The sequence below is a fragment of the Mesoplodon mirus genome (genome assembly GCF_964341445.2).
Source record: "Mesoplodon mirus genome assembly, chromosome: 6".
In the NCBI taxonomy this organism is placed as follows: Eukaryota; Metazoa; Chordata; class Mammalia; order Artiodactyla; family Ziphiidae; genus Mesoplodon; species Mesoplodon mirus.
Genome location: NC_138982.1, coordinates 91,211,509 through 91,222,892, shown reverse-complemented (window position 1 = coordinate 91,222,892; position 11,384 = coordinate 91,211,509).

The window sequence follows — 11,384 nt, the reverse complement described above, 5'->3', positions numbered from 1 at the left end:
ATCCACATGCAAAAAAATTAAAATGGACCTTTATCTTACACCGTACAAAAAAATCAACACAAAGTAGATTAAAGACTTAAATGTAATACCTGAAGTTGTAAAATTCAAGAAGAAAATATAGGGACAAATCTTCATGACATTGGTCTTGGCAATGATTTCATGACACCAAACACACGGATAATGAAAACAAAAATGGATACATCAAACTACAAAGCTTTGAAAATTATAGGGAATAATCAACAAAGTGAAAAGCAACCTACAGAATGGGAGAAAATATTTGCAAACCATATATCAGATATGGGGTTAGTTTCCAAAATATATAAGGAATTTCTAAAACAATAGCAAAAAATTAATAACAGAATTTTTAAATGGACTAAAGACTTCAAGAGACATTCATCAGAAGAAAACATACAAATAATTTATAGATATATGAAAAGATGCTCAACATCACTAGTCATCAGGGAAATGAAAATCAAAACTGGAATGAGATATCACCTCATACCTGTTAGGATGGCTATTATCAAAAAAAAACAAAAGACAACAAGTGTTAGTGAGAATGTGGAGAAATTGGTACCCTCATACACTGTTGGTGGGGATGTAAAATAGTGCAGTCACTATAGAAAACAGTATAGAGATTCCTCAAGAAAGTAAAAATAGAACTACTGTATGATTCAGCAATCCCTCTCTGGGTATTTATCCAAAAGAACTGAAATCAGGATCTTGAAGAGACATTAGCATTCCAATGTTCATTGCAGCACTATTCATCAAAGCCAAGATGTGGTAACAACCTAAATGTCCATTGATGGATGAATAGATAAGAGAATGTGGTATATACATTCAATAGCATATAATTCATACTTAAAAAAATAAGGAAATTGGGCAATATGTGACAACATGGACGAATTGGAGGATATTATGCTAAATAAATTAAGTCAGTCACAGAAGGACTAATACTGCATGATTCTACTTACATGAGGTATCTAAAATAGTGAAACTCATAGAATCAGAAGGTAGAATGGTGTTCACCAGGGGCTGGGAAGAAGGAGGAAATGGAGAGTTGCTGATCAGTGGGCATAAAATCTCAGTTATGCAAGATGAAGAAGTTCTAGAGATATGCTGTACGACATTGTCCCTATAGTAACTCTATTGTATGCATTTAAAAACTTAAGAGAGGACTTCCCTGGTGGCACAGTGGTTGAGAGTCCGCCTGCCGATGCAGGGGACACGGGTTCGTGCCCTGGTCTGGGAAGATCCCACTCCACATGCCGCTGAGCGGCTGGGCCCGTGAGCCATGGCCGCTGAGCCTGCGCCTCCGGAGCCTGTGCTCCACAACAGTGAGAGGCCCGTGTACCGCAAAAAAAAAAAAAAGAGAGAGAGAGTAGATCTCGTGTCAGGTGCTCTTACCACAAATTTTTTTAAAAAGTGAATGTAGGCTTGTAGAAGTGAGATCTCACACACAGAGCATAAAGTGATTACAATTTCTTCAGATTGAAAACAGACCAATAAGTAACCAAAGCTCCAAAAATTTTTCTTTTGAAGAGTTTTAGCATAGCATGATCTTTTTTAGAAAAATCTAAAGTCATAGGAATCTTTTAGAAATACACTATATATGAAAAGAATATATATTTTATAAATTACCTTTAATTTCATATTGGCACTTTATTAGTCTGCTCAACAAACATATCTTGAATACATAATATGTGCCAGGCTCTGTGCAAAGAAGTGAACAAAATAGACAAGGTTCCTGCCTTCATGAGACTTACAGTCTAGACTGGTGTTGATTAATAAATATGGTAGCTACTACACAAATGTGACTACTGAGCACCTACAATGTGGCTAATACAAATTGAAACATGATGTACCCAGGAGGCTCCTCAGGAGACTGGAATGGAAGACCCATCTGTCTCCTTCTCCAAATCCAAGAAAAAGAAATCTTTTTCCAAGGAGGAGCTGGTTAGTAGTGATCTTGAAGAGACAGCTGGCAGTGGAACTCTTCCCAAGAGGAAGAAATCTTTCCCCAAAGAAGGACCAGTTAGTGACCCTGAAGAGTCAGGAAACAAGAGTGTCTCCAAGAAAAAGAGGAAATTCTCTTTCAAGGTGGAGCCACTCAGCAGTGAACCTGAAGAGGTTGTTGCCAGCAAGAGCAGCTGCTCTAAGAAAAAGAAAAAGCTCTGAAAGCTATCCCAGGAAAATTAGAATGGACATTTCCCTAATGAGGCATAACTTGCAGAGATATTTCCCAACTCATCCCCTATAGCCCAATAAAAATAAAAACAAAACAAAGAAACAAAAAAAAATGCTATAAGTGTAAAATGCATTCTGAATTTCAAACACTTAATACCAAAAAAAGTTAAATATCTTATTAAATTTTTATATTGATTACCTGTTGAAATAATAATATTTTGGATATAATAGGTGAAGTAAAAATATTATTTTTCAAAGTCATTTGTGTTTACTCTTTTGTCATCTACCTGTCTTTGTCCTCTACCCATTTTTCTACTAGTTTCTGGTCACTGTTTTCTTACTTATTTGTAGATGCTCTTTAGGCAATGAAGCAAAGAATATTGGGGAAAAAATTAAGTCCAATTATCTCAATACTCTTCAAAATCTGCCTTTGGCTTTCCTTCCCCTCAGAGTAAATCTAAACTTTACAGTTTCTTCCAGATCCTGTGTGATCTGCTCCTCCGGTTCTCTGACCTCCTCTCCCACCACCCTCCTGCTGCCAATATGTCCCAGCCACATTAATCTCCTTGCTATTCTTCAAATATACTAGCTATCCTCCTAACTCAGCCTGCCTGAATCTCAGTTCCATCAGATAGCCATATGGCTGCCTCCCTCAGTTCCTCCAGGACTCTGCTCAAATGTCACCTTATGCATGAGTCCTTCCCAGACACTTTACATTAAATAACATTTACCAGAACTCCCAATACTCCTAGACTGCTTTATTTTTTTCCATAGTACTTCTTTCCGTTTGGCATAACACCTATGATCTTATTTATGTACTTATTGTCTAACTCTTCACACCTAGTAAGTAAACTCCATGATGGTAGGGACTTTGTCCTAAAATAGTGCATGGCACGTAATAAGCACACAATATTTATTTGTTGAATAAAAGAAAAAAGGAAGAGAAATATGAACCAGCGTGGGGGCGTGGGGGGGGGAAGATAGACTAAGCAAAGACACAGACACTACCTCTATACTAGGAGAACTGAATCTGGGGATGTTTGTGAGGAATTGTGATGGGACTGATGGAAAAAAAATAAGTTTAAGTAGTATAAGGAAATGAATATAACTGATTGCATACTGTGGTAAATAAATGCCAGAGAGAGAGAGAGAACTCATACCTGAAAATGTTTAGTGAATACCATAATTGGCATAATAATGGCTCTTCATCCAAGCCTATTCAGTCTTTATCCCACATGTCCTAGATGGCCAAGAGAAAGGTAACAGAGGCTGGATGAAGGAGGAACATATTCTGACTTTTGGATACTTATTTAATTGTGAGACAGCAGTTTTTTGATTGTGCTATCTATCCTGCCTCCAAATATACAATTCGGCACTCAGGGTTGTCTCTGGAAAGCCATCTCCTGAGTTGTTGGGTACTCAAGTGTAAAAAAGATAAACTAGCATTGAGAAAGGAGAAATTTCCTCTAGAGGTTCATGTCTTAATAAACGAGGGCTATAACACCAGGAAAAACCTATTTCAAAAGTTAAAATCAGAAGAAAGAAGAATTTTATGCTAAGAAGGAGGGGGGTCAGAAGGGAGACTGGCCAGCAACAAGATAAACTACAGAAAAACAATCACGATTGTGTGAATCATTTCCAGAAGCATGTGAGTCAAAAGTGATGTGCACGTCTGAAGAGCTAGGCACCTGCAGAGGAATCCTTCTAGAGCAAGGAAAAAACAATATTAATAAAAGTTTATATTTATTGAACATTTGCTATGTGCCAGGTCCCTCCATAAGCCTTTTATCCATGTTAATTCATTTAATTTTTACCATAGCCTTATCAAATAAATATCATTATCTCTGAGAGACAGGGAGATTAAGTAACCTGTCCAAGGTTACATAATTACGAAGTAGAACATCAAAAGAAGAAAAACACAAAGTTTCTGAATTGTAAGAGGCAATAGTAACCCAAAAATATTTCTTTAGATACAGTTGTGACATCAGACCTGCTGCATGAAATACTCTGTGCCAGGTGCCAGAGGGGCAATGATTAAGAAAGAATACGCAGGAGACTGGTCAAGATGCCAGAGTAGGAAGACCCCAAGCTCATTTCCCCTCATGAGCACACCAAAATCAAAACTATCTGCAGAAGACTATTAATGAACATGACAAGAATCAAACATAAAAGATCTTCCAAAACTAAAGACATAAAGAAGGAACCACAACAAGATGGGTAGGAGGGGCAAACCCTCGATATAATCAAGTCCCACATCCCCAGGGGGGGCAACTCACAAACTGGAGAAAAATTGTTTTGTAAAGGTTTTCCCACAGGAGTGAGAGTTCTCAGCCCCACATCAGGCCTCCCAGCCCAGGGGTCATGCACTGGGAAGACGAGCCACTGAAGCATTTGGCTTTGAAGGACAGCAAGCCTTAAATTTGGAAGTCCCAAAGGACTGGGGTAAATACAAATTTTACTCTTAAAAGATGCACATAAAATCTCACACATACTGGGACCCAGGGCAAAAGCAGTAATTTGATAGGAGCCTGGGCCAGATCTCCACGCTGCTCTTGGAAAGTTTCCTGGAGAGGCAAGAGTGGCTGTGGGTCATCTTGGGGACATAGACATGGGCGGTAGCCATATTTAGGAAGGTTATACCATGGGAATACTGATGTGGGTGGGTGCCATCAGGGTATCCTCCCTCTAGCTCATTAGTGATAAGGCCTGGCCCCACCCAATAGCCTGTAGGTGCCAGTGCTGGGATGCCTCAAGCCAAACAACTAACTGGGCAGGGACACAGCCCTACCCATAAGCAGACAGACCACCTAAGACTTCCTGAGCCCACAGCCACCTCTAGACATGCCTCTAGACTTGGCCCTGCCCACCAGAGGACTAACACCCAGCTCCACTCACCAGGGGGCAGGCACCAGCACTGCTCTCCAGGAAGTCTGCACTAGCCTCCAGACCAGCCTCACCCACCAGGGGGCAGACATCAGATGCAAGAAAACCACAATCCCACCACCTGCAGACACAGCCTGCCGCCAGCAGGCCAGACCCTACAGTGGGACCAGCTGGGCTCCTAGTTTGCCTACTAGGAAGCCAACACAAGTTTCTGGAAACCCCAGATCCCATACCCAACTGTGTCAGGAACAAGCCCCCCACCCTACCAGTGATCTGACACCAGTCCTGGGATCCATGGGCCCTGCAGCCAGATTCCAGGACCTGGCTCTGCCTTCAAGTCATCCAGCACTAACTCCAGAACCTGGTTTCAACCACTGGTGGGTGGAAAACAGCCCTGGAGTCATCTGGACCCTGGTTCCACCCACCAGTGAGCCAGCACTAGCTCTGGAGCTGCCTGGGAGTCTGCAGTCAGCCACCTTGTGACCTGGCCCCACCAACCAGCAGCCAACAGCATGTGCACAAGGCAGGGCCTGGCAACCAAAAGGGCTAGAGGACAACAAAGCCTACCAGACCACCCACACAGACAACTCACCACAACAGAAGGACCCACACAGCCCTCTTATGAGGAACTCACAGAGCATGTAGCTTGGGTGATGAGAGGGGAATGCGATGCTGGGATGCAAGAGACATCTACAGAAAGTCATTTCTCAAAGGTCAAGAAATGTAACTAACCTACAACATACATAAAGATACAAATAGCAAATCAGACAGCAGAGGAACATGTTTCAGATGAAGGAACAAGATAAAACACCAGAAAAGCTAAGTGAAGTGGAGAGAGGCAATCTATCCAAGAAAGAGTTCAGAGTAACGATCATGAAGATGATCAAAGAACTTGGGAGAAGAATGGATATACAGAGTGAGAAGTTAGAAAATTTTAAACAAAGAGTTAGGAAATATAAAGAACAACCAAACAGAGATGAAGATACAATAACTGAAGTGAAAAATACACTAAAAGGAATCAATAGTAGACTAAATGTTACAGAGGAATGGATCAGTGAGCTGGAAGACAGAGTAGTGGAAATCACTGCTGCTGAACAGAAAAAGAAAAAAGAATGAAAAGAAATGAGGACAGTTTAAGAGAGCTCTGGGACAACAATAAGCACACTAATAGTCTCATTATATAGGTTCCAGAAGGAAAAGAGAGAGAGAAAGGGGCTGAGAACATATTTGAAAACAGAATAGCTGAAAACTTCAGTAATCTGGGAAAGGAAACAGTCACCCAAGTTCAGAAAGCACAGAGAGTTCCATACAGGACTAACCCAAAGAAGAACACACCAAGACACATAGTAATTAAAATGACAAAAATTAAAGATAAAGAGAGAATATTAAAAGCAGCAAGGGAAAAGCAACAAATAACATACAAGGGAATTCCCATAAGGCTATCAGCTGATTTTTCAGCAGAAACTCCGCAGGCCAGATGGGAGTAGCACAATATGTTTAAAATTATGAAAAGGAAAAACCAACAACCAAGAATACTCTACCTAGCAAAGCTCTTGCTCAGATTACATGGAGAGATAAAACACTCTTCAGACAAGCAAAAGCTGAAAGAGTTTAGCACCACCAAACCAGCTTTACAACAAATGTTACAGGAGCTTCTATAGGCAAAAAAGAAAAGGCCACAACTAGAAACAAGAAAATTACAAAATGAAAAAGCTCACCAATAAAGGCAAACATACATTAAAGGCAGGAAGTCATCCACACACAAAGCTAGTATGGAGGATAAAAGACAAAAGTAGTAAAATCATCTATAGTCACGATAAGCAGCTAAGGGATACACAGAACAATTAGATGTAAAATACGGCATCAAAAACAGTACTCTTGAGGGAAGGAGAGTACAAATGCAGGATATCTAAAATGCATTTGAAATTAAAACACCTGGAAACTGCAAACCAAAAATCTATTAATAGATATACACACAAAAAAGAAAAAGGAATCCAAACATAACACTAAAGATAGTCATCAAGTCACAAGAGAAGAGAATAAAAGAAGAAGAAAGGGGAAAAAAATCTATAAAAACAAATCCAAAACAATTAAGAAAATGGCAATAAGAATATACACATTGATAATTACCTTACATGTAAATGGACTAAATGGTCCAACCAAAAGACATACAGTGGTTGAATGGATACAAAAACAAGACCCATATATATGCTGCCTACCAGAAACTCACTTCAGATCTAGAGACACATATAGATTAAAAGTGAGGGAATGGGCTTCCCTGGTGGCGCAGTGGTTGAGAGTCCGCCTGCCAATGCAGGGGACGCGGGTTCGTGCCCCGGTCCGGGAGGATCCCACATGCCGCGGAGCGGCTGGGCCCGTGAGCCATGGCCGCTGAGCCTGCACGTCCGGAGCCTGTGCTCTGCAACGGGAGAGGCCGCAACGGTGAGAGGCCCGCGTACCGCAAAAAAAAAAAAAGTGAGGGGATGAAAAAAGGTATTCCATGCAAATGGAACTCAAAAGAAAGCCAGAGTAGCAATATTCATATCAAACAAAATAGACTTTAAAATAAAGACTGTTACAAGAGACAAAGAAAGATACTACATAATGATCAAGGGATCAATCCAAGAAGAAGATATAACAAATGTAAATATTTATGCACCCACCATAGGAGCACCTCAATACATAAGGCAAATATTAATGAACATAAAAGGAGAAATTGACAATAGCATAATAATAAGGGATTTTAGCACCCCTCTTAAATCAATGGACAGATCATCTAGACAGAAAATCAATAAGGAAACACTGACCTTAATTACTTAATGACATTAGGTCAGATGTACTTACTTGAGTATTCCATCCAAAAGCAGCAGAATACACACATTCTTTTTAAGTGTACAGGAAACATTCTCCAGGATAAATCACATACTGGGCCAAAATCAACCCTCAGTGAATTTAAGAAAATTGAAATATCAAGCATCTTTTCCTACCACAATGCTACGAGACTAGAAATCAACTACAAAAAAAAAAACCTGCAAAAAACCCCATAAACACATGGAGGCTAAACAGTATGCTCCTAAACAACCAGTGGATCACTGAAAAAATTAGAGGACATAAAAACTAGCTAGAGGGCTTCCCTGGTGGCACAGTGGTTAAGAGTCCACCTGCCAATGCAGGGGACACGGGTTTGTGCCCCGGTCTGGGAAGATCCCACGTGCCGTGGAGTGGCTGGGCCTGTGAGCCATGGCCACTGAGCCTGCACGTCCGGAGCCTGTGCTCCGCAACGGGAGAGGCCACGGCGTTGGGAGGCCCGCATACCGCAAAAAAAAAAAAAAAAATAGCTAGAGACAAATGAAAACGAAAGTACAATGATACAAAACCTTTGGGATGCAGAGAAAGCAGTTCTAAGAGGGAAGTTTATAGCAATATAAGCTTACCTCAGGAAACAAGAAAAATCTCAAATAAGCAACCTACCTTACACATAAAGGAGCTAAAGACAAAAGAACAAACAAGCCCCAAAGTTTAGAAGGAAAGAAATCATAAAGATCAGAGCAGAAATAATTGAAATAAAGACTAAAAGAACAAAAGAAACGATCAGTGAAACTAAGAGCTGGTTATTTGAAAAGAAACAAAATTGATAAATCTTTAGCCAGCCTGATGAAGAAAAAAGGGAAGAGGGCCTAAATCATTAAAATCAGAAATGAAAAAGAAGTTACAACCAACACCACAGAAATACAGAGGATCATGAGACTACTGTGAACAACTATATGCCAATAAAATGGACAACCTAGAAGAAATGGAAAAAAATTCATATAAAGGTACAATCTCCCAAGGAACCAGGAAGAAATAGAAAATATGAACTGACCAATTACTAGCAATGAAATTGAATCAGTAATTTTAAAACTCCCAACAAACAAAAGTCCAGAACCAGAAGGCTTCACCGGTGATTTCTACCAAACATTTAGAGAAGAGTTAACACCTATCCTTCTGAAACTATTCCAAAAAATTACAGAGGAAGGAACACTTCCAAACTCATTCTATGAGACCAACATCACCCTGATACTGAAACAAGACAAAGATCTCACACAAAAAAAGAAAATTACAGGCCAATATCTCTGATGAACATAAATGAAAAAATCCTCAACATTCTCAAGGAAATATTGGCAAACTGAATCCCACAACACATAAAAAGGATCATACACCATGATCAGGTTGGATTCATCCATGGGTCACAAGGATGGTTCAACATACACAAATCAATCAATGTGATACACCACATCAACAAAAGAAAAGACAAAAACCACATGATCATCTCAATAAATACAGAAAAAGTTTTTGATAAAATTCAACATCCATTCATGATAAAAACTCTCACCAAGGAGGTATAGAGGGAACATATCTCAGCATAATGAAAGCTATTTATGACAAGCCCACAGCCAACAAAATACTCAATGGTAAAAAAGCTGAAAGCCTTCCCACTAAAATCTGAAACAAGACAAAGATATTCATTCTCACCACTTCTATTCAATAGTATTGAAAGTCCTAGGTACAGCATCAGATAAGAAAAAGAAATAAAAAGGGGTATCCAAATTGGAAGGGAATAAGTAAAACTGTCAGTATACACCAAGGACATGATACTATATATAGAAAACCCTAACAAGACTCACAACAGTGAGAGGCCTGCATACCGCCAAAAAAAACACCCCAAAAAACTACCATGAGATATCACCTCACACCTGTCAGAATGGCTATCATCTAAAAGAACACAAATAACCAATGTTGGTGAGGATGTGGAGAAAAGGGAACCCTTGTATACTATTGGTGGGAATGTAAATTGGTACAGCCACTGTGGAAATCAGAATGGAGGTTTCTCAAAAAGCTAAAAATAGAACTGCCACACTACTCAGCAATTCCACTCTGGGTATATATTTGAAAGAAATAAAAACATTAATTCAAAAAGGTACATGCACCTCAATGTTCACAGCAGCTTTATTTACAATTGCCAAGATATGGAAGCAACCTAAGTGTCCATCAACAGATGAGTGAATAAAGAAGATGTGATATATATCACACACACATATACATACAATGGAATACTACTCAGCCATAAAAATAGAATGAAATTTTGCCATTTGCAGCAACTTGGATGGACTTGGAGGGCATTATGATAAGTGAAATAAGTCAGACAGAGAAAGATAAATACTGTATGATATCACTTACATGTGGAATCTAAAAAAATAAAACAAACTAGAAAATACAACAAAAAAGAAGCAAACTCACAGATATAGAGGACAAACTAGTGGTTACCAGTGGGGAGAGGGAAGAGGGGAGGGGTAATATAGGGATAGGGAATTAAGAGGTACAAGCTATTATGTATAAAACAGGCTATAAGAATATATTATATGACATGGGGAATATAGACAGTATTTTACAATAACTGTAAGTGGAGTATAACTTTTAAAAATTGTGAATCACTATATTGTACACCTGCAACTTATATAATAATAGTACATCAAGTATAGTTCAATTTAAAAAAAGAACATGGATTCCTAAACAAGTTAAATGTTGAGTTACCCTATGACCCAGACATTCCATTTCTAGGCATAAACCCCCACAAAATGAAAATACATGTCCTCACAAAAACTTGTGCCTAAATGTTCACAGCAGTGTTACAATAGCCGAAAAGTACAAGTAACTCAATTGTTCTTCAACTGATACAATAAGGAGCCACACAGGTGTGAGGACTCCAAAGAAAAGGTAGAGCTAGGAGAGCAGAAGGTGCTGGAGATGAGAACAGAGGGACCAGATCACACAGAGCCTTACAGGCCAAGTTAAGATATTTATTTTTTAATATTATATAAAAGAGGAGGCAAAAGAATTGAAAACAGGGACTCAGTTATATGTGAATGGTCACTGCAACATTATTCACAGTAGTCAAAATGTGGAAACGAATAAAGCATTCTTCAAGAGATGAATGAATCAATAATTTGTGGTATATTCTTAAAATGGAATATTATTCAGTCATGAAAAGGAATGAAATTCTGATATATACCACATGGATAAATCTTGGAAATATTATGAAAAAAGCCAGATACAAAGGGACAAAAATTATATGATTCCATTTGTATGAAACATCTAGAATAGATAAATTTATAGAGAAAGAAGGTAGATTATATGTTAGTAGACACTGTGGTGAGGGGAAGTGAGAAGTTATTGCTTAATGGTTATAGAGTTTCTGTTTGTGAAGATGAAAAAGTTTTAGAAGCAGATAGTGGTGATGGCTGCACAGTATGAATGTACTTAATTTCACAGAATTGTAC